Source organism: Oncorhynchus gorbuscha, linkage group LG17, assembly GCF_021184085.1.
Source record: "Oncorhynchus gorbuscha isolate QuinsamMale2020 ecotype Even-year linkage group LG17, OgorEven_v1.0, whole genome shotgun sequence".
In the NCBI taxonomy this organism is placed as follows: Eukaryota; Metazoa; Chordata; class Actinopteri; order Salmoniformes; family Salmonidae; genus Oncorhynchus; species Oncorhynchus gorbuscha.
The window spans coordinates 55,600,516-55,623,750 of NC_060189.1; the positions used below are offsets into that span (position 1 = coordinate 55,600,516).

A 23,235-nucleotide genomic window follows, 5' to 3' on the forward strand; every position below is an offset into this window, starting at 1 on the left:
AAAACATTTTCAGGATACTGTGTTGCCCACTGGTACTGGTAATATAAACATCAGTCCCCAAATAACAAGGGTAATGTCAGTTTCATGGGGATAACAATACAAGTGTGAGATATGGAACTGATCCCATCAAAACATCCATTCAGTTTGCCGATAACGCAAAGTCATTTCCTCTCTCGCCAGTTGTGTGCTGCTTTTGTGTCATCCAGAATCAATTTTAAGTAGTTTTAGTTGGATACATGGCATTTCTAGGCCAGCCTTTTGGGCCAGACAGCTCCCCTCAGACACTTGCCTGGAGGTATAGCCAAATGAGAAAAATCACATTAGTACGCAAACACAGCCGAACTCTGGACAGATCGACTGAAGAGTTATGCTTCATCTCTGCACTTCACTCACCTTATCTCAGCCTCAAAAGATGATGTATGATTGAATCCCTGTGGTATGATATCAACTAAAGCAATCCAGTCACTACTACTGGACTATCTGCAGTGAGCCTCTCTGAATCCTAAGTGCCACAAATAGGATTCTCTCCAACCCGTATTCATCAGTAATTGGAACAAAGTTAACTTGCGGGAATACGCCATCCACACAAGGATAGCCACACTGAGACACACAGTGGGCAGAATCATGGATGAAGAGTCAAAGTCAAACAGGTCGAACAAACAATAAATCCCAGAGCTATAAGGTGGTGGTGGGGGGGGGCATTATTTCAAATGAGCTCATTTATTGCAGTCATCTATCAGCATCTAGGTTGTAATTGTTGTTCAAGGTTTTCCCCTTACTTTTCCTGTTGTCACACACACACACACACACACACACACACACACACACACACACACACACACACACACACACACACACACACACACACACACACACACACACACACACACACACACACACACACACACACACACACACACACACACACACACACACACACACACACACACACACAGAGAGAGAGTGATGAAAAGCAGAGATAATTGAAAAGGAATCAAATGGCAAATGTAATCTGGTCGAATGCGACTGCCCTGATCAATACAGGCTGTATGACTCAATAGCAGCGTCCCAAATGGCACCTATTCCCAATAGGGCTCTGGTCAAAGGTAGTGCACTATATAGGAAGTAGGATGCCATTTGGGACGCATACAACATCTTTTATTTTGACATCAGCATGTTTAATTTACACAGGCTGTTTTTACTTTCACACTTATTTAATGTAGATAATCAAAACACAAGCAATACAATCTCAAGGTAGTTGATGTAATTTCATTCCTATCCCAAAAGCAACAACCGGGGTAATGAGAATATAACAGGGGTTTATGCCAATCTTGTACATATGAATGTATCAAATTGGATTTTAAATTGCATCAAGCTCTGTTGTAGAATCGGACGACCAGACACAAACAGCAACACAAAGCCGTACGGTCTTCGTTGGCATACCAACCCGTTGGGCCCAGTGGTGATTGGGCAGTAGCGTGTCCTCGAGGTGGTCGTGGCGATCTGCAAATGATAGAGAATGCATTTAATAAAGCACATCATAATTAGATATACAGCGATACGCACGCTCAAGCACAGGGACGGACGTAGGCACACACACACACACACACACACACACACACACACACACACACACACACACACACACACACACACACACACACACACACACACACACACACACACACACACACACACACACACACACACACACACACACACACACACACACACACACAGACACACACACACACACAATGTTCCGTAGAAGGAACACAGAACAGAAATGACATTTTTGAAAGAAAACAACAATAGCAGTGCCCCTCTGTGTGTACATTGCACTAGATGCCAAAACACTGATTACTAATTGTGTTTTGACGACACAGCTGCAGCTAACGGGGGAATAAATATGATTAGGAAGAGAAAACCATTTAGCATTTAGCTCAAATCACTCCCTAATAAAGACATTAAAGGGTTAATCCTCATCAAACTCAATTTAGTGTGAAGCAGCTGTAGAGTTTCTGCACTGTGGCCAAAGCCTGTGGAGGCGTCCAAATTGACACCCTATTGCCTACATAGTGCACTACGTTTGACCAGGGCTCTGGTTATAATGGGTTTGGTGCTTTCACAGGTTTGCGTCCAAAATTGCACCCTATTCAAATTACCCTCGTTTACCAGAATGCTTTTGTCTGATATAATTGAATTAGTTTCAAGCACTAATGCAGGCCTGCTTCGCTGAGTTGGAATAGGGAACGAAGAATAAGGGTTGATGAGATTATCGTTGGGAGAATGAGGGGATTATTAAAATATTATTATACAGAGTAAGATGAAATGCTGCTAATAAATAAACCGTTAAACCCCTTTTGTTCATTCTGATGAGTTTAAGGAGATGCATTAGGAAACCCAGTATGCAGTGTGTCTACAAGTCTAATCCTTCAGATGTTAGTGACATGTATGATGATGATGGAATTCATCGAAACGTGTTGGTTTTAATAATGAAATGTTCATTTTTGAAGCACGACTTCCATTGTGCTACCGAGAGTTGATGAATATCTTTTCCACTTTAGAATGCTCAGTCAGTCTGTACATTCACCTGAAAAGCGAGGTAGCAGCAGCATTTTCTTTGATCTTAAAATACCAACAGCGAATCTTGCAGAGCTTTACTTTACAGTTTACAGAGCTATAGAGCTGTTACTATAGCTGTAACATGTATACATTATGTAGCCTATGCATTGACTTAGCCATGGCTATTAAGATGTAGCTTATGCAATGCCTTAGCCATAGGTTTAACATGTAGCCTATGCATTGACTTAGCCATGGCTTTTAAGATGTAGCCTATGCAATGCCTTAGCCATAGGTTTAACATGTAGCCTATGCATTGCCTTAGCCATAGGTTTAACATGTAGCCTATGCATTGCCTTAGCCATAGGTTTAACATGTAGCCTATGCATTGCCTTAGCCATAGGTTTAACAGGTAACCTATGCATTGCCTTAGCCATAGGTTTAACATGTAGCCTATGCATTGCCTTAGCCATAGGTTTAACATTTAGCCTATGCAATGCCTTAGCCATAGGTTTAACAGGTAACCTATGCATTGCCTTAGCCATAGGTTTAACATGTAGCCTATGCATTGCCTTAGCCATAGGTTTAACATGTAGCCTATGCATTGCCTTAGCCATAGGTTTAACATGTAGCCTATGCATTGACTTAGCCATAGGTTTAACATGTAGCCTATGCATTGACTTAGCCATAGGTTTAACAGGTAACCTATGCATTGCCTTAGCCATAGGTTTAACATGTAGCCTATGCATTGCCTCAGCCATAGCTTTAACAGGTAACCTATGCATTGCCTTAGCCATAGGTTTAACATGTAGCCTATGCATTGCCTCAGCCATAGCTTTAACAGGTAACCTATGCATTGCCTTAGCCATAGGTTTAACATGTAGCCTATGCATTGCCTCAGCCATAGGTTTAACATGTAGCCTATGCATTGCCTCAGCCATAGCTTTAACAGGTAACCTATGCATTGCCTTAGCCATAGGTTTAACATGTAGCCTATGCATTGCCTCAGCCATAGGTTTAACATGTAGCCTATGCATTGCCTCAGCCATAGCTTTAACAGGTAACCTATGCATTGCCTTAGCCATAGGTTTAACATGTAGCCTATGCATTGCCTCAGCCATAGGTTTAACATGTAGCCTATGCATTGCCTCAGCCATAGCTTTAACAGGTAACCTATGCATTGCCTTATCCATAGGTTAACATGTAGCCTATGCATTGCTTCAGCCATAGGTTTAACATGTAGCCTATGCATTGCCTTAGCCATAGGTTTAACATGTAGCCTATGCATTGCCTTAGCAATAGCTGTAACATGTAGCCTATGCATTGCCTTAGCCATAGGTTTAACATTTAGCCTATGCAATGCCTTAGCCATAGGTTTAACAGGTAACCTATGCATTGCCTTAGCCATAGGTTTAACATGTAGCCTATGTATTGCCTTAGCCATAGGTTTAACATGTAGCCTATGCATTGCCTTAGCCATAGGTTTAACATGTAGCCTATGCATTGACTTAGCCATAGCTTTAACAGGTAACCGATGCATTGCCTTAGCCATAGGTTTAACATGTAGCCTATGCATTGCCTCAGCCATAGGTTTAACAGGTAACCTATGCATTGCCTTAGCCATAGGTTTAACATGTAGCCTATGCATTGCCTCAGCCATAGGTTTAACATGTAGCCTATGCATTGCCTTAGCCATAGGTTTAACATGTAGCCTATGCATTGCCTCAGCCATAGGTTTAACATGTAGCCTATGCAATGCCTTAGCCATAGGTTTAACATGTAGCCTATGCATTGCCTCAGCCATAGGTTTAACATGTAGCCTATGCAATGCCTTAGCCATAGGTTTAACAGGTAACCTATGCATTGCCTCAGCCATAGGTTTAACATGTAGCCTATGCATTGCCTCAGCCATAGGTTTAACATGTAGCCTATGCATTGCCTCAGCCATAGGTTTAACAGGTAACCTATGCATTGCCTCAGCCATAGGTTTAACAGGGCCATTCCATGTTTTCATTTTACGCTGATTGCTTTGAAGGGAAAATACACGTGTGTCATCATTACATGTTATTAGGCCATCATGATGGAATCATCCTTTGTCTTTGACCCCGCGACCTCCGAAGCAATGAATCCCGGGGCTTCCATCCACTAACCAATCACCTTCCTAACCAATCACCATTATTGCCGCCAATAGCACTTCCTGTTCCTATAATTTCACTTCCTCCTTGTAAAATTACAGCCGCTCCGTCCGGCTCTGAAGGTAAAAGGACTGTCTAACGCAGGTCAAAACCATAAATACACACCTGGACCAGCTGTGGCTTGACGTCAACGGGGTAATTTACTCCACGTCAAAATGAATTGGTTTCCATGACGTCGGATTGGATTCTAACTCATGCATAACGTTGAAGCTGTGTATAACTCATGTCTGGTCCGAGTAAATTACCCAGGTCTTGAGTTGGCTTTTTTTCCAAAGCATCAACCAATGAAGTAATGGGAGAGAAGAGTTCAATTGCTGTCCGAGGTTGACTTTGTGGAATGGAGAGATGTATTGTAGCAATTCCTTAATATTTACATTGACATTAATTTATTATTTGTTAAAGGGGCAATCCGCACTTGCTACATCTATTTCTGGACTCATAAATTAATTATATCTACCCATGAACTTAATTCAACAGTCATACCCCATCAGTACCCACAATATAAGCTTGTTTTACTCCAATGTTTGTAAACAAAGTAAATGTAAACAAACACTATATAGCCTCAAAACATAGTTCAAACTATAATTTTGATTTCATGGATGGTCAGTCCTTCCATCCATGGCCCTGTCTATCAATTTGAGAGTGGTTTCATTTTTCAAGACCCCATCCCTCAGCTTTTTACAGAAACAGGGGCGGGGAGGAGACTTTGTTGTGGTTTCAGCTGCTGATTGATACTTTAATGAAGATCTCTATGTCTTAACTCTGGGTCCAATGTAGTTCCCCCTTATGTTACTCTGTCATGCAAACATTCATTTTGAAGATCGTTCAGTAGCCTTTTTTACATAATCAATTTCCTTTTGAAGGGCAAACCAACTGACTGACTAATGTTCTTTGTGCACCCTCTGAGAGAAAAACAACCAACCCAGAGCTATCTGATTACCATACAGAGAGAGAGAGCCCTGTTCCTACCACTAGTAAATCTCCTACAACTCCCGTTCCCATGTTGCATCATTAATCGGAACCGTTCAACAACTGTGCTACCCAGTGTGGTCAGTAGTAACACTGCTTTGTCATCCTTCAATGAACAAGCACACGCACGCACACACACACACACACACACACACACACACACACACACACACACACACACACACACACACACACACGCACGCACACACACACACACGCACGCACGCACACACACACGCACGCACACACACACGCACACGCGCACGCACGCACGCACACACACGCACACGCATATGCACACGCACGCACACGCACGCACACGCACACGCCCGCACACGCACACACACGCACACGCGCACGCACGCACGCACACGCACGCACACGCATATGCACACGCACACACACGCACACGCACGCACACGCACACGCACGCACACGCACACGCAAGCACACATGCACACGCAAGCACGCACACACGCACGCGCACGCACGCACGCACGCACACACACACGCACACACACACACACACACACACACACACACACACACACACACACACACACACACACACACACACACACACACACACACACACACACACACACACACACACACACACACACACACACACACACAGGGCTACAGTATGTCTGCAGATACCACCCCCCTCCAACCACCACATCTAGCAGACGCAGACACAATAAACACAAACAATGGTACTGTCAGTGCCAGCAGCGCAAAGCTAGTGAGTGCTAGGAGGTGTTTTGACACCATGTCCTGCCTGGGACGGAGAGAGCACAATCGTCATCCATTATCCCTACCCAGAGCACCACTGAGGGCCCTGGCCTGCTATCTGAGCGACAGGCCGACCGCACAGGAAACCAGATAAGATCCCATCGCCATCGGGACCGAAGGGAAAGGTGGACAGATGCAGGCGGCAACACAGATGGGCACATTCTCCGATGGGTGACGCCCCCCCCCTTCCCCCCTTCCCCTTCACTGGAAGACAAACATCCAGGCTTCAAAAGAGGAAACGTGTACTCTACCATAGTGCTACGTGATGGAATTTAGTGGGAGAACATTGGCCTGAGGTCAACCACAAAACGTGCACCATTTGAGCTGTGTAAACAGCATCTCTCACAGGGAAACTAACACCATGGTTTATCTGTACCAGCAACACAAAAGATTCAAAAGATATCAATGATAAACTCAGCAAAAAAAGAAACGTCCTCTCACTGTCTACTGCTTTTATCTTCAGCAAACTTAACATGTGTGTGTGTGTGGGGAGGGGGGGGGGCTAGAGAGCGTGCTATGGAGTAGACGTGCTATGCTAGAGCTCCACTCTACTTTGAAACAAATTAATATTTATCTTAACCTCTCACAACCTATAACTTCAAACATTGTCTGACAATGTGACAAAGGGAAAAGGCACCAAAAATGGAGGTGCTAAACAAGATCATTTGAATGAGAGAGACAACGAACCAATTTCAACACCGCCGACCCACGAGGAGTTAGCTGAAGAGGCTAGCTTCCAAGAGTTCCCCACAGATCCTACTCAAAGTGACATACTGGCTGCCATAAACTCACTAAGCAAGAAGGTGGACACAAGGCTGGCTGATATCTCAAAGAGTATTGGGACTTTGACTGAAACTGTGAAGGCAAGTAAGGGAAGGGTGCATGAGATTGAGCAGACGACAGTTGATCAGGCCAGGCTACAGGACATAGAGAAACAGTGCGCAATGTTCAAAAAGGACAACAAAACCCTGAAAGCCCGATTGGAAATACTCGACGCCAGAACATCCGAATATGTGGGATCCAGGAAGACACTGAGAAAGGAAACCCACTGAATTTGTCTCGGAGCTGATACAGGCATTGCTGTGGAGTGAACACTTCAAAACGGCCATCGTGATCGACCGCGCACACAGATCTCAGGCAACGAAGCCGGCCAAGGGCGGGCCACCAAGGCCATTCATTGTATGGCTGCACTATCCCCAGACCAGGGATCTCATCCTCAAGCTGACTAGTCAAAGTTCTCCCTTTAACTACAATTGAGCCAGGGTGTCTTTCTACCCAGATCTTACTTTGAAGGTGAGGAACCAACGGAAAGAGTATGATGAGTTATGCAACAAATGCAGGGCGGCCAACATCCGATATGGATTCCTCTTCCCAGCCCGGTTTAAGGTGACAGTCGAGGGATCAACACGTACGTTTGACAACCCAAAAGAAGCCGATCTGTTCTTGACAAGCAAGCTCCCTGGCTGAGGATATAGAACGGCTGTGTCAGCCGGCTAAATGACCAAATACAGGCCAGGAATGTGTTTGAATTTTGCTGCCTATATCTTTTCGTTCAGAAGATCAGAAATTGGGACTTATACGATGGGTGAGATGTTGTGGCTTACATAGCATTGTTTAGCCTATCATGTTTTAGCGCCACTCACCCCCTAATGTGAGAGTGTTATTTAATATTAGTTTATATGCGGAGCATCTATAGAGGACGAGTTAGTTCAAGCTCTATGTCTAGACACCTTAAGGTTTATGTGTTAGTCAAGGAGTGCTTCGTTTGGGGAAGTCACTCAGTAAAGGGATGGGAGGGGGGATGGGGTCTGTGTTTTATGTTCACATTTATTAATACAGGTGGCATGACAAGCTCCCGCACGGCAGGACATTTTTCTTTTGGGCTTTGTATGACAGCAACCATTTGCCCTAAAATAAGAAATGCCACATAGTGACAGAGCACAGAGTAGACCAGGTGGAATAAAGATAGTCAGCTGGAACTGTAATGGCTTAGGGCATGTGGTGAAACAAGCTAAGGTTTTTTCTAATCTTAAATCACTGAGGGCTGACATAATGCTTCTTCAAGAAACTCATATTAAACGCTCCGCTCAGGCCAAGCTACGAGTCGGCTGGATCGGTCAGATATACCAGTCTACCTTTGATGCAAAAGCGAGAAGGGTAGCAATCCTGATAAGGAAAAACATTCCTTTTGTTTACTCATCCTCGATTTCAGATCCTAATGGTCGGTATATAATTGTGGCTGGTACACTGAATTTGAAACCAATAACCTTGGTCAATTTAAATGGATCCAACTTCGCTGATCCATTCTTTTTTCAAAGGGTATTTAAGGACATACCAAATATCTCGGATACAAGTGTTATTGTTGGAGGTGACTTCAACTGTACGTTAGATCCTCTTTTAGATAAACAGTTATCAAGGTCACTGCAACAATCAAATGGCATTTGTGGTAACCAATCAGGAAATGTCGCAGTCATTCCGCCTGTTCAACAGCTGCTGACAGGGGTGCCCTATTGTTCCTGCTCTCTTCGCAATAGCCATGGAACCCCTTGCTACTCGCATTCGGATAAACTGTCAAAAAAGCAAATTGATGCCGATATCACGGCCTGTGGATATGCAATTTCTGCAATCTACCCCATTTAGAACAGTGATGGACAAGTTCACAAGCCTTGGCATTGTAGTGACAAGAGACCTTGATTAGCTATTGAAAGCGAATTGGGACATGAAAATTTATCAGCTTAAACAAAATATAGATTTTTTGAAAACTCTGCCTATCTCCTTGGTTGGTCGTGTAAACGCTATTAAAATGGTTGTCCTACTCACGTTTCCTTACCTCATCCAATGCCTACCCAATATCATACCACAAAGCTATTTAAGAAACTGGATTCAATAGTAATTCCATTTTTATGGGATAACAAGGCAGACAGAATTTCAAAGAAGCATAGTCCATCATATGTGAAAAAAGCCACTTATGACTCGAATCCAGTCATTTGTCAAACTCTTAGGATCTGGAAACAGATTAGGCATTTTCTTAACATACCCACTGTATACATTGACAGCCCGATTCATCTGAATCATGCTTTCCACACTGCATTGGATGATGTGGTGTTTTCACAGTAGAGGGAGAAGGGGCTCACAGCAATTGGTCATTTATACATGGATGGTCAGTTAGCTTCATTTCAAAAATTACAGGGAACAATATGTGGGACACATATCCCACAATATGGCATTAAGCCAAATCATCCTACATTAGCCTGATCCTTGTCAAAGCCCATTCAAAAGGGTCGGTCTCTAGACTGCATGATGTGCTACAGGCCCACATAGAGGTATCCAAAGACTCTATTAAAAGGGCTTGGGAACAAGAACTTGGTTCAGAAATCTCAGATGAGGACTGAGTAGAAGCTCTCAGGAATATAAACCACAGTTCAGGGAATGCCAGACACAATCTTGTTCAGTTTAAGTTGATACACAGGTTACATTACTCAAAAGTAAAACTGCATAAAATGTTCCCAGACACCTCACCACTGTGTGAGAGGTGCAAGCAGGATGAGGGGACGTTGACCCACTTATTCTGGACATGTCCTAAGTTACATGCTTACTGGGCTCTCATTTTTGATTACTTATCTAAGGCCTTCGATAGAGTTCTAGCCCCAGACCCATTGATCGCTCTGTTTGGTACAGTTGATGGGACGAACCGGGAGGGGAAGGCTGTCTCTCTTTGTACTCTATTAGCCAAAAGGCTCATATTGCAATTTTGGAAATTGGAGACGGTACCTACCTTTGAAATGTGGCTACGGGATTTAGGGAATGTAATACATATGGAAAGGTTCGATACAAACCTCCAATAGAAGTCCATTATTTTACAAAATATGGCAGCCGATACTTGATAAATGGTCTAGTCCCGCTTCATAACTGGGTTGAAGATCTGCTGCTACTCTGTGCTGTACTCCACTCAATATTTATCTTTGGCTTAACTACACTGCTTGTAATGACTATATGCTGTCTTCTTATACATGTACCACCTAATAGGATTTTTATTTATTTTGTGTATGTGTGAGATAAGTTTTGTTTTGTCCTCAGAATTGGCCATCCCATTCAACAGTACAATGAATGTAAAAGTTTGTACTGCTGTCTTTTTTAAATGTATTTTTATTGGAAAATAAAAAAACATATTATTTTAAAAAACATGTAAATATTTGTATGAACATAACAAGTTTCAACAACTGAGACATAAACTGAACAAGTTCCACAGACATGTGACTAACAGAAATGGAATAATGTGTCCCTGAACAAAAGGGGGGGGGTTCAAAATCAAATGTAACAGTCAGTATCAGGTGTGGTTCCCAGACATTTCTGGGGGGAATGGCCCTGGCCCTCACCCTTCGATCCAACAGGTCCCAGATGTGCTCAATGGGATTGAGATCCGGGCTCTTCGCTGGCCATGGTAGAACACTGACTTTCCTGTCTTGCAGGCAATCATGCGCAGAACGAGCAGTATGGCTGGTGGCATTGATGGCAGGGTCATGTCAGGATGAGCCTGCAGGAAGGGTACCACATGAGGGAAGAGGATGTCTTCCCTGTAACGCACAGCGTTGAGATTGCCTGCAATGACACCAATCTCAGCCCGATAATGCTGTGATACACCGCCCCAGACCATGACGGACCCTCCACCTCCAAATCGATCCCGCTCCAGGGTACAGGCCTCAGTGTAACACTCATTCCTTTGACGATAAACGTGAATCTGACCATCACCCCTGGTGAGACAAAACCGCAACTCGTTAGTGAAGAGCACTTTTTGCCAGTCCTGTCTAGTCCAGCGATGGTGGCTTTGTGCCCATAGGCGATGTTGTTGCCGGTGATGCCTGCCTCTCTCAGCCTGTTGTGGGCAGTCTGAGCACTGATGGAGGGATTGTGCATATCCTGGTGTAACTTGGGAAGTTGTTGTTGCGATCCTGCACCTGTCCCGGAGGTGTGATGTTCAGATGTACCGATCCTGTGCAAGTGTTGTTACACATGGTCTGCCACTGCAAGGATGATCAGCTGTTTGTCCTTTCTCCCTGTAGTGCTGTCTTAGGCGTCTCACAGTACAAACATTGCAATTTATTGCCCTGGCCACATCTGCAGTCCTCATGCTTCCTTGCAGCATGCCTAAGGCACATTCACGCAGATGAACAGGGACCCTGGCCACATCTGCAGTCCTCATGCTTCCTTGCAGCATGCCTAAGGCACATTCACGGTGATGAACAGGGACCCTGGCCACATCTGCAGTCCTCATGCTTCCTTGCAGCATGCCTAAGGCACATTCACGCAGATGAACAGGGACCCTGGCCACATCTGCAGTCCTCATGCCTCCTTGCAGCATGCCTAAGGCACATTCACAGTGATGAACAGGGACAATATAATAATAATAATATATGCCATTTAGCAGACGCTTTTATCCAAAGCGACTTACAGTCATGTGTGCATACATTCTACGTATGGGTGGTCCCGGGGATCAAACCCACTACCCTGGCGTTACAAGCGCCATGCTCTACCAACTGAGCTACAGAAGGACCACGACCCTGGGCATCTTTCTTTTGGCGGTTTTCAGAGTCAGTAGAAAGGCCTCTTTAGTGTCCTAAATTCTCATAACTGTGACCTTAACTGCTTACCGTCTGTAAGCTGTTTGTGTCTTAACGACCGTTCCACAGGTGCATGTTCATTTATTGTTTATGGTTCATTGAAAAAGCATGGGAAACGGTGTTAAAAGCCTTTACAATGAAGATCTGTGAAGTCATTTGGATTTTTACTAATCTTTGAAGGACAGGGTCCTGAAAAAGGGACGTTTCTTTTTTGCTGAGTTTATGTCTGATGTGACAGAAAGGCATGCAATGCCACGAGCCGCATGAGCGACAGGAAAAACTAGCCTGTAACGGCGTTCTTCGTTTGTAGAAAGAGAGTCGGACCGAAATGCAGCGTAGTAGTTACTCATGACTTTAATGAATGAAGAGCGTAACATGAAATAACTATAACTATAACATTACAGCCTATCTGGTGAACACTACACAGAGACAGGAACAATCACCCACAAAATACAAAGCGAAACCAGGCTACCTAAATACGGTTCCCAATCAGAGACAACGAAAATCACCTGACTCTGATTGAGAACCGCCTCAGGCAGCCAAGCCTATACTAGACACACCCCTAATCAGCCGCGATCCCACATACTACAAACCCCAATACGAACATACAATATAACATAAACCCATGTCACACCCTGGCCTGATCAAATAATAAAGAAAACACAAAATACTATGACCAAGGCGTGACATAGCCCTTGATTATGACTTGTTAGAACATTACACACTTTGTATTGGCATTTCCTAGATTGAAAACCAAATACATACATTTTCCATGGAAAATGTGTGTGGTTTGTTTTCACAAGCTAATTAATGTTTTCCCCTCAAAAACATGCAAAAAACATTAAAATGAAGTAATTAGTGTAATATTCTAGTTTACAAGCCAAGGCTGTTGCTCCTCAGGGGAGATAGAAAGCTTTTACTTTGCCAACCGACAACATTCAGAAGTACACAAACCAGCCAGGAGTGTATACCCAATCTACCCTGAACCCTGTTTGTTACCTGCTTTGACTACATAACTTAACAGAACCACAAAGGGTTAAATGGCTCACTTCATGGTATGTTCCTTCAAAAAGGTTCTATATGTTTTAGAGCAGTGCACGACTAATGCTGGTGTTCTCTGTGAGTCCTCATCTTGCCTATCTTAGAGTGAGCTACAGAGGCAGCACAACTGGGCATTCTCCTACACAGTAAACATCACTGGAAAAACTTCTGAGGACAGAATAAGTATAGAATTCATCACATACATTTGAAGTCAGAAGTTTACAAACACTTAGGTTAGAGTCATTAAAACTTGTTTTTCAACCACTCCACAAATGTCTTGTTAACAAACTATAGTTTTGGCAAGTTGGTTAGGACATCTACCTTGTGCACGACACGAGTAATTTTTCCAACAATTGTTTACAGACAGATTATTTCACTTACAGTGAATTATATCACAATTCCAGTGGGTCAGAAGCTTACATACACTAAGTTGACTGTGCCTTTAAACAGCTTGGAAAATTCCAGAAAATTATGTCATGGCTTTTGAAGTTTCTGATAGGCTAATTGACATCATTTGAGTCAATTGGAGGTGTACCTGTGGATGTATTTCAAGTCCTACCTTCAAACTCAGTGCCTCTTTGTTTGACATCATAGGAAAGTCGAAAGAAATCAGCCAAGACATCAGACAAAAAGGAGGAAACAAGTACAAAATACCTATATCCACAGTAAAATGAGTCCTATATTGAGATAACCTGAAAGGCCTCTCAGCAAGGAAGAAGCCACTGCTCAAAAACCACCATAAAAAAGCCAGACTATGGTTTGCAACTGCACATGGGGACAAAGATTGTACTTTTTGGTGAAATGTCCTCTGGTCTGATGAAGCAAAAAATAGAACTGTTTGGCCATAATGACCATCGTTATGTTTGGAGGAAAAATGGGGAGGCTTGCAATCCGAAGAACACCATCCCAACCATGAAGCATGGGGGTGGCAGCATCATGTTGTGGGGGTGCTTTGCTGCAGGAGGGACTGGTGCACTTCACAAAATAGACGGCATCATGATACAGGAAAATTATGTGGATATGTTGAAGCAACATCTCAAGACATCAGTCAGGAAGTTAAAGCTTGGTTGCAAATGGGTCTTCCAAATGGACAATGACCCCGAGCATACTTCTAAAGTTGTGGCAAAATCGCTTAAGGTCATTAAGGACAACAAAGTCAGGGTATTGGAGTGGCCATCACAAAGCCCTGACCTCAATCCTATGGAAAATATTTGTGGGCAGAACTGAAAACTGAAAAAGCGTGTGCAAGCAAGGAGGCCTATAAACCTGACTCAGTTACACCAGCTCTGTCGGGAGGAATGGTCCAAAATTCACCCAACTTATTGTGGGATGCTTGTGGACGGCTACCCGAAACGTTTGACCCAAGTTAGACAATTTAATGTCAATGCTACCAAATACTAATTGAATGTATGTAAACTTATGACCCACTGGGAATGTGATGAAAGAAATCAAAGCTGAAATAAATCATTCTCTCTACTATTTTTCTGACATTTCACATTCTTAAAATAAAGTGGTGATCCTAACTGACCTAAGACATGGCATTTATACTAGGACTGAATGTCAGGAATTGTGAAAAACTGTGTTTAAATGTATTTGGCTAAGGTGTATGTAAACTTCCGACTTTAACTGTACAGTACAAAAGAGGCCTGCTCTGGGGTTGTTTTGAGACGCATAGAAAACCTTGAGACTCTGAGGCATCACAACGCAGGAGAATGAAGAAAAGCTATCTAAGATTTAGCACTCCTACTTAAGTGCATTGTGAATTTAAAGTTAATACTGAGGCTTTATCAATTGAAGTAGCTCGTCTCTTCCTTTACAGTTCTGTCAGAATAGTTCGACAAGAGCACAAGTCCAAATTAGCTTATTCATCTTATATTTTATTTTATTACGTAATCCCTTGGTTTGAATGTATGAATTTTAATTTTAATGTATGAATGTATGAATTTTACTTTTCAAATTTGTTTTACTCCTTAAATAAAGTAGGATCAGACACACCTCAGAGTTAGTCCGAAGATAATACAATATTGTATTATCTTCCAATAGAAGTTAAGAAATTGAAAATCTGTCAACTGTTGCCCCAAGCAAAAGCCCTTCTGTGAGTTGTTCATTATTATTGTCCATAAGTATGATTCTCTGGCAGCAAATCATTATAAATGTATTAAGGTAGAATCCATTACGACTCACTAAGACAGTGTGTACTGTACTGCCTGAGTCACGTCTGTACCCTCTTCTAGTCTAGTTGATGCAGTCACTTCAGGAAGTTTGAAGTGAGACATATTCACAACCGTACCATTGTCTTGTGTCACATGGTGTGACTTTCCTCTGCACTGTCGGGGATTATAGCTTCATGCAGGACTGACACCACCTGTCGGAAGACAACGCTACACTATTTAATAATGCTACCACGGTAACACACCTTTTGGATGAGCACATTATTGATGCATATGAGGATGATGTATGCTGCAGTACACAGTATGGGGTTTCCAAGGAAACCAGCAAGCTGAAGTGCTGTAAGGGGAACAGTCTTGAAGACATACTGTACAGATTGTAGCCTACAGCAGCAGGTCTTGGTTCAGCACCTCCAGTGCACTTCTAGACAGTAAAGGCCGGGAGCAGGGAAGAGGTTTTCTACAGTGAGTCTCAATGTGGGGTCCAGAAGTCCTCACAAGGATAGTAAAAGAAGGTAGATTTGGCCAAGTGGGGACATTTCGCCGGTCCCTACATTTCAATGTGTGCTCGTGAGTCTCTATGTATGAGTGTTCCTGTATGATGTGCATGAGTTTGTTTGGGTTGTAATTGGTGTGGCTCAGCGACATGACAGGAATATGAATGCTGTGCTTTTGTGTGTTTAATTTCCCTTGGAAACATTTAGGAGACTGATATAATCTGATATATTCATACTGCAGGTACATTTATTGTCTTGAAGTGCATTAGTGTGTGTGTGCGTGCGTGTGTGTGTGGCTCAGAGACATGACAGGAATATGAATGCTGTGCTTTTGTGTGTTTAATTTCCCTGGGAAACATTTAAGAGACTGATATAATCACGCTGCAGGTAAATGTATTGTTTTGAAGAGCGTCTGCAGATATACTGTAGCCCTGTGTGTGTGTGTGTGTGTGTGTGTGTGTGTGTGTGTGTGTGTGTGTGTGTGTGTGTGTGTGTGTGTGTGTGTGTGTGTGTGTGTGTGTGTGTGTGTGTGTGTGTGTGTGTGTGTGTGTGTGTGTGTGTGTGTGTGTGTGTGTGTGTGTGTGTGTGTGTAACAGAGTTAAGAACGTACTGTGAGCTCACTCCACAGCTAGCTTGAACTGCCGCCGATGGAGCTATCCAATTAGATATTTTTCGATAGCTCAAACAGTTGGTACGTTGTCAAGGAGCGCGCTCAAGTCTGTCTGTGAGCAGAGGATCACTGGTTGGAGCCCGGTATGGGGACAGGGTTGGTGGAGGAAGCTATACTGTTTGCAGCAAACAGATTTTTAGCCACTGCAGGCATTGCATTGTCATGTGTGATTGGGAATATACTGTTAGTGTATAATGCATCAGAATATTTGTGTATGCTTGTTGATAATATGTGCATGTGTGTGTGAGTGTCACCTGTGTGTGCGTGCGTGTGCACACATTTATGTGTGTACTGATCCATTTAAGCTAGCTAGAGTGATCTAATCTCAGGCGCTCTCGCCTGAATAGGGGTCCCTGGTGGCTTTCTCATAGTGTGTGATGGGACTAGGTAATAAGGGGAAATCTGCTGGAGAGGAGGGGGATTACACAAGAGTCCGTGCCCGACATACGTGACGTGTCCCTGGGTCTGGGGATGAGGAGGAGTGGGTCCAACGGTAACTTCCTCCACTCTAGAGAGGGGAAATCCCTGGCCTGCTTAAGAACATGTACACTGCTGAGTGGATTTACACTAAGACCCTCACATACTGTACTATGGAGGAAGGGAGGGAGGGAGGGAGGGAGGGAGGGAGGGAGGGAGGGAGGGAGGGAGGGAGGGAGGGAGGGAGGGAGGGAGGGAGGGAGGGAGAGAGAACTGGAAGAGAAAAAGAGACAGAGACAAAAGAGAGAGACAGACAGGGAGACAGAGAAATTCAGGATCTCTTTCTGAGTCCAATTGGCCATGATGGGTAAATTGAGACAGTATGCACACTGTAGAATCAAATCATAGCTTCGCTTCACTTAATGGGCGTACTGTATTGTCAAAGCCAAAGGCATAGAACTGGTGTATTCACCATGACCATTAAAAAGTTCACTGTATGAAGTTTGTAGACGTCAGGTTCATTAAGTTCAGGCATAATACCATGTAATTCTATGTGGGCTTGTTATTAGCTGAACCGTACCCCCAAATAAATACCATTCATCCTTTCCTCTCTCTTGACTCTATAGAAGGAAAAAGCCTTTGTTAAACATAGAGAGTCTGGGAACATCAAAAGGTGAGGGAACAGCAGCTGAAAATATGCGTTGGTACTAAATTAATTTGATGCCAGATCAGTTGGCGTCTGAGACATTATTACTGATGATAGGACGACATAAACTGTATCTTAGAAAGTCTACACATTATAGTTATCAGATTCACATGGAATTGTTGTGCAATTTCAATGTTTAAATATGAAACTATTTGTGAAAAGATGAAATGTAATTGGGTTTTCATGAGTGAACTATGCTCATCTCAGTGGCCCTGCCCATGTGAACAGACATTGGTTATAAACTATGAAACACGCCCTTCTCTCCCCTCCTATATTAAGCCCTTGACGAAAATGTAACTTTCTGTTCCGAGGACATTAGGGCGACAGTTAAAAATAATCAGATAATAAGCTGTTCCAAGGACATGTGGATTTGAGGTCCCCACGTTGAAAGGACAAAGACCACCTTCAGAACTAAGCCAACCTCAGCAAGAATCTACCGAAATTAGCATTGAATTTCAATGTGAAGGTGACGACCTACACCCCCGGAAGGATGAATTTCAACTATACCAGCCAGAATATAGCATGAGCTTAAAAGTATGGCAACTTGGTATGAACTTTGAACTCTTATTCACTCCAGAAGTGATACCTCCTAGCCGTTGAGTTAGCAGAAGTCGCTAAACGTGGGCTAGGAGAGGACAGACTACCGCCCTCCAGTTCACCACTAGACATTCTTCAGAGGACCAGAGATCCAGGACAAACCGGCATTCCAACGATGACCAATCTACCGAAGCGCAGCTCAGAGTAAATATTTATTGCATTCTCCTTTTTCAAATGGGCGGTTATTTAGAATGCATAAGATTCTGTATTTACGATAGCATAGCTTCTCCCTTTGTTACTTAGTCTTCCCACTCTTTCACTCAAACCCAACCCCCTCTCTTTGTGTAACCAGGCGTATCTGTTCCATCCACCAGGGACATTTTCTTTATGACATAATTTGTAATCAATGTATGATCCATTTTGTGTGATTATTTAGGTATTTAGTAAATAAATAATTAAACCAAATGTTGTATTGCTGATTCAACTTGTTAGCCAGGGTTCGTGAAGATAACCAAGAATTTACAACTTTCAGATGAGACTAAACAAGGTGACAATTAAATATTGACTGCTATTGATGTATGTCACGTTCTGACCTTTATTTCCTGTGTTTTGTATTTAGTTAGGATGGTCAGGGCGTGAGTTGGGTGGGCAGTCTATGTTTGTTTTTCTAGGTTTTGGGAATTTCTATGTTTCGGCCTAGTATGGTTCTCAATCAGAGGCAGGTGTCATTAGTTGTCTCTGATTGAGAATCATACTTAGGTAGCCTGGGTTTCACTGTGTGTTTGTGGGTGATTGTTCCTATTCTCTGTGATTGCACCAGATAGGACTGTTTTAGGTTTTCTCACGTTTGTTGTTTTTTGTTAGTTATCTCATGTGTAGTTTCTTTATAAATTAAAGAACATGAATAACCACCATGCTGCTTTTTGGTCCACTTCTCTTTCACCAGAAAACCCTTACAGAATCACCCACCACAACAGGACCAAGCGGCGTGTTGAAAGGCAGCAGGAGCAGAATCTGGACTACACAACTTGGGAGGAAATAGACAGGTGGGCGGTCGACCCAGGGAGAGTGCTGGAGCCCTCCTGGGATTCGATGGAGCAGTGCTCGGAAGGTTACAGGAGAATGAGGTTGGCGAAGCAAGCACGGCGGCGCGGACGGAAGCCCGAGAGTCAGCCCCAAATATTTATTGGGGGGGAGGCACAGGGGAAGTGTGGCAGAGTCAGGAGTCAGACCTGAGCCAACTCCCCCCGCTTATCGTGAGGAGCCAAGGAGGAGCTCAGAACCAGAGCTGGTGTTGGAGGTGAGCGAAGCAGAGACTGTGAAGGAGTTAATGGGGAGATTGGAGGAGAGAGATATGAGGGAGTTGCTGTGTTGGTGCATGAGACACGGAATTCGCCCGACGGAGCGTGTCGAGGATTTGATGACACCTGGGTCAGCTCTCCATACTCGTCCTGAGGTGCGTGCTAGTCGGCTGGTGAAGATGGTGCCAGCCTCACGCACCAGGCCTCCTGTGCACCTCCCTAGCCTTGCATGTCCTGTGCCAGCTCAGCGCTACAGTGTGCCTAGCAGTGCTAACCGTGGCGGGCGTAGTACTGGTCAGGAACCGTGCTATGCGGTGGAATGCACGGTATCCCCAGTACACGTGCTTAGCCCAGTACGCTACATCTCCTCACATCTGCCGGGCTAGACTGAAGATCCAGCCAGGGCGGTTGGTGCCAGCCCTGCTCTCAAGATCTCCAGTACGCCTTCACGGTCCGGTCTATCCGTCACCACCTCCACACACCAGCCCTCCGGTGGCAGCTCCCCGCACCAGGCTTCCTGTGCGTGTCCTCGGCCTAGTACCACCAGTGCCAGCACCACGCATCAGGTCTACAGAGCCTTCCTCCTCTCCAGCGCTGCCGGAGCCTCCCGCCTGTCCGGCGCCGCTGCCGGAGCCTCCCGCCTGTCCGGCGCCGCTGCCGGAGCCTCCCGCCTGTCCGGCGCCGCTGCCGGAGCCCCTCAGCCCAGAGGCGCCAGAGCCCCTAAGCCCAGAGGCGCCAGAGCCCCTGCCCCTCTGTCCCAAGCTGCCCCTCTGTCCAGTGGGGTCATTGAGAGGGGTTGCCATGGTGAGAAAGCCACGGAGGCGGACAATAAGGCGGACTAAGACAATGGTGAAGTGGGGTCCGCGTCCCGCGCCAGAACCGCCACCGCGGACAGATGCCCACCCAGACCCTCCCCTATAGGTCAAGGTTTTGCGGCCGGAGTCCGCACCTTTGGGGGGGGGGGTACTGTCACGTTCTGACCTTTATTTCCTGTGTTTTGTATTTAGTTAGTATGGTCAGGGCGTGAGTTGGGTGGGCAGTCTATGTTTGTTTTTCTAGGTTTTGGGAATTTCTATGTTTCGGCCTAGTATGGTTCTCAATCAGAGGCAGGTGTCATTAGTTGTCTCTGATTGAGAATCATACTTAGGTAGCCTGGGTTTCACTGAGTGTTTGTGGGTGATTGTTCCTATTCTCTGTGATTGCACCAGATAGGACTGTTTTGAGTTTTCACATTTATTGTTTTTTGTAGTCAGTTGTTCATGTGTACCTTAACGTATTAAAAAGAACCATGGACACTTACCACGCCGCGTATTGGTCCTCTGATCCGTTTCGCCTCTCCTCTTCGGAAGAAGAGGAGTGTAAAAGATTACTAGGTCTTTAAGAGTTTATTCGGAAGATAACAGCTCTATAAACATTCTTTCATGGTGCCCCAACTTTCTAGTTAATTATCTACCTGATTAGCTTAATCAGGTAATATTAATTACAGATAAATTATTTTATAGAATAGCATGTCATATCACTGAATCCGGCATAGCCAAAGACACGACAAAGGGCAAACGCAACCAAAAGTAATCGACAAAATGTCTTGTTTGAATGGGACAGTGAGTTGACCTAGGAGGCAGTGCAAGATATAACTGCTAATTAAATATTGTAGTTGGTGTTAAAATACTGGCAGTGAACCAAAACAAGTCCTAAACGTTCTAATAACCAAAACTAGCATCCAAAAGCTGGAACACCAAAGCAAATCATGAATACTTTCAATTGGTACACAAGTGGATAGGGTGTCATATATACTGTCATACACCCAGTTTGAACATACCCTAGAGCACTCAAACCCATACTGTCATACACCCAGTTTGAACATACCCTAGAGCACTCAAACCCACACTGTCATACACCCAGTTTGAACATACCCTAGAGCACTCAAACCTACACTGTCATACACCCAGTTTGAACATACCCTAGAGCACTCAAACCTACACTGTCATACACCCAGTTTGAACATACCCTAGAGCACTCAAACCTACACTGTCATACACCCAGTTTGAACATACCCTAGAGCACTCAAACCTACACTGTCATGCACCCAGTTTGAACATACCCTAGAGCACACAAACCCATACTGTCATACACCCAGTTTGAACATTCCCTAGTGCACTCAAACCCATAAAGGTCTAGTCTACTACAGAAAGTCGACGAAGAAGCAGTCTATTAAACAAATCCAACTGTCTGATCCAGTTCCACCCCGCCCTATCAGTCCAGCACCAGACGATTCATCCACCCACCTGGCTGTGTGGATGACTGAGGCTGGTGGCAGAGAGAAACCCAGAACTCCCATCATCTCCTCCATCCATCCTCTTCTCCATAAAAGTGGGTGTTTAGCACTTAGTTCTGCTCTGGGATTTTGAGACACAGCGTTGGCAGAGAAAGGGACTTCCTCTACTGAGAGGGACTGGATAATTAGCCTGTGAATAATTCTTGGGGAGAGAGTTAGATTGCGTAACTTGCCTCACTTCTTAGTCCATTTCTTTTTCAATTCCACACTAGATGTCTCCACAGTCCCCAGTTCAACTCTGAAAGAAAGAAAGCGACATTAATATCTGATAGGTATACGAGCTGTGTTTCATTAGCAAGCTCTGCTGTGTACTGCATCAGAGCCAAGTCTCTCAAAGGGCTCACACGCTGCCATATCAACAGCATTGCATTCCACTAGCCTCAAAGATACATTTCTGTAAAAGCAGACACACTTTCATCAAGTCACACTGGCTGGTTGCGGGGGAATGAAAGAAACGCCAGCTGTGACTGTTTCCCTCGCTTGACGACGCATCTTAGGGCCCTGCTAGCTGCGCTTCTCCCCCGGTCATCACTCATACAAATGAGAATGCTTTCCCCCGCAAATACACAAGGCGTAGAAGAGGGAGAGAGACAGAGAAAGGGGGATAGAGGACAGAAGACAGAAGAGCGGAGAGGAGAAAACCAAGCGAAGCAGACACTCCGGTGGTAGTGTGAATATATGATATGATTATGGGTAACAAATGCCGGTGGGCTTAAGGCCTGGAGCCAAGGTATTTCGTTGTGTTTTGGCCGGTGGTGCGGTGAGGTGAGGAGAGAGCAGCAGCCTCAAAGGCAGGAGGCCAAGTGCTTCACTGATATATAGATCTTCTCATTGATGTTGGTTGGTAGAGTGCTTCATAAAGCAGGTCCATAATCAAGAGAGGAAGATTGTCTAAGGCCACCATGTACACAACATCAATGGCTCTGTTTAGTCTGTGTCATTTGTTTTATACATTTGTTTACTGTCACTGTGTTCACTGCCCATATAAATGAAAAGCTGTTGCCATACACAATTCTGCTGTTGCTTGAAACCAGAAAATCCTCAATGTTAAGTTTCCATTCAATTACATACGTGTAGAAATTGGGTTACAATTTGTTACCATAGCCACAAAGACAAAATTGTAAAAATGTAAGTTTGGTGTTAGGTTTAAGGTTAGCGTTGTCGTAAAGGTTAGGGTTAGGTTTAACATATTATTTTAAGAAGATACAATTTAGAAATAGGCAGGGTTTAGTCATCATTATAACTGTGGCAACTACCCACTAGGCACAGATACAGATGACATCACAGCAGTTTTTGAAAAATGTTCAATAACAAATCTAAGCATCTAGTTAAAATCCCATAGCTAGCAGTGGTATAAGGTTAGTTCCATTCCAATGCAGATACAGTATCATGCAGACGATGCCAATACCCACTGGGCACAGACT

At 44.2% G+C, this 23,235-nt stretch overlaps 1 long non-coding RNA gene across 1 annotated transcript; it reads right to left on the minus strand.

Annotated features, from left to right (window-relative positions):
- Positions 1-951: 951 nt before the first annotated feature.
- Positions 952-21,890, minus strand: LOC124001232. Its single transcript, XR_006832757.1, has 3 exons — positions 21,762-21,890; positions 20,777-20,816; positions 952-1,503 (listed from the first exon to the last, which is right to left on the minus strand). It is a non-coding gene; the product is annotated as an uncharacterized LOC124001232 (long non-coding RNA).
- Between the last annotated feature and the right edge of the window lie 1,345 nt (positions 21,891-23,235).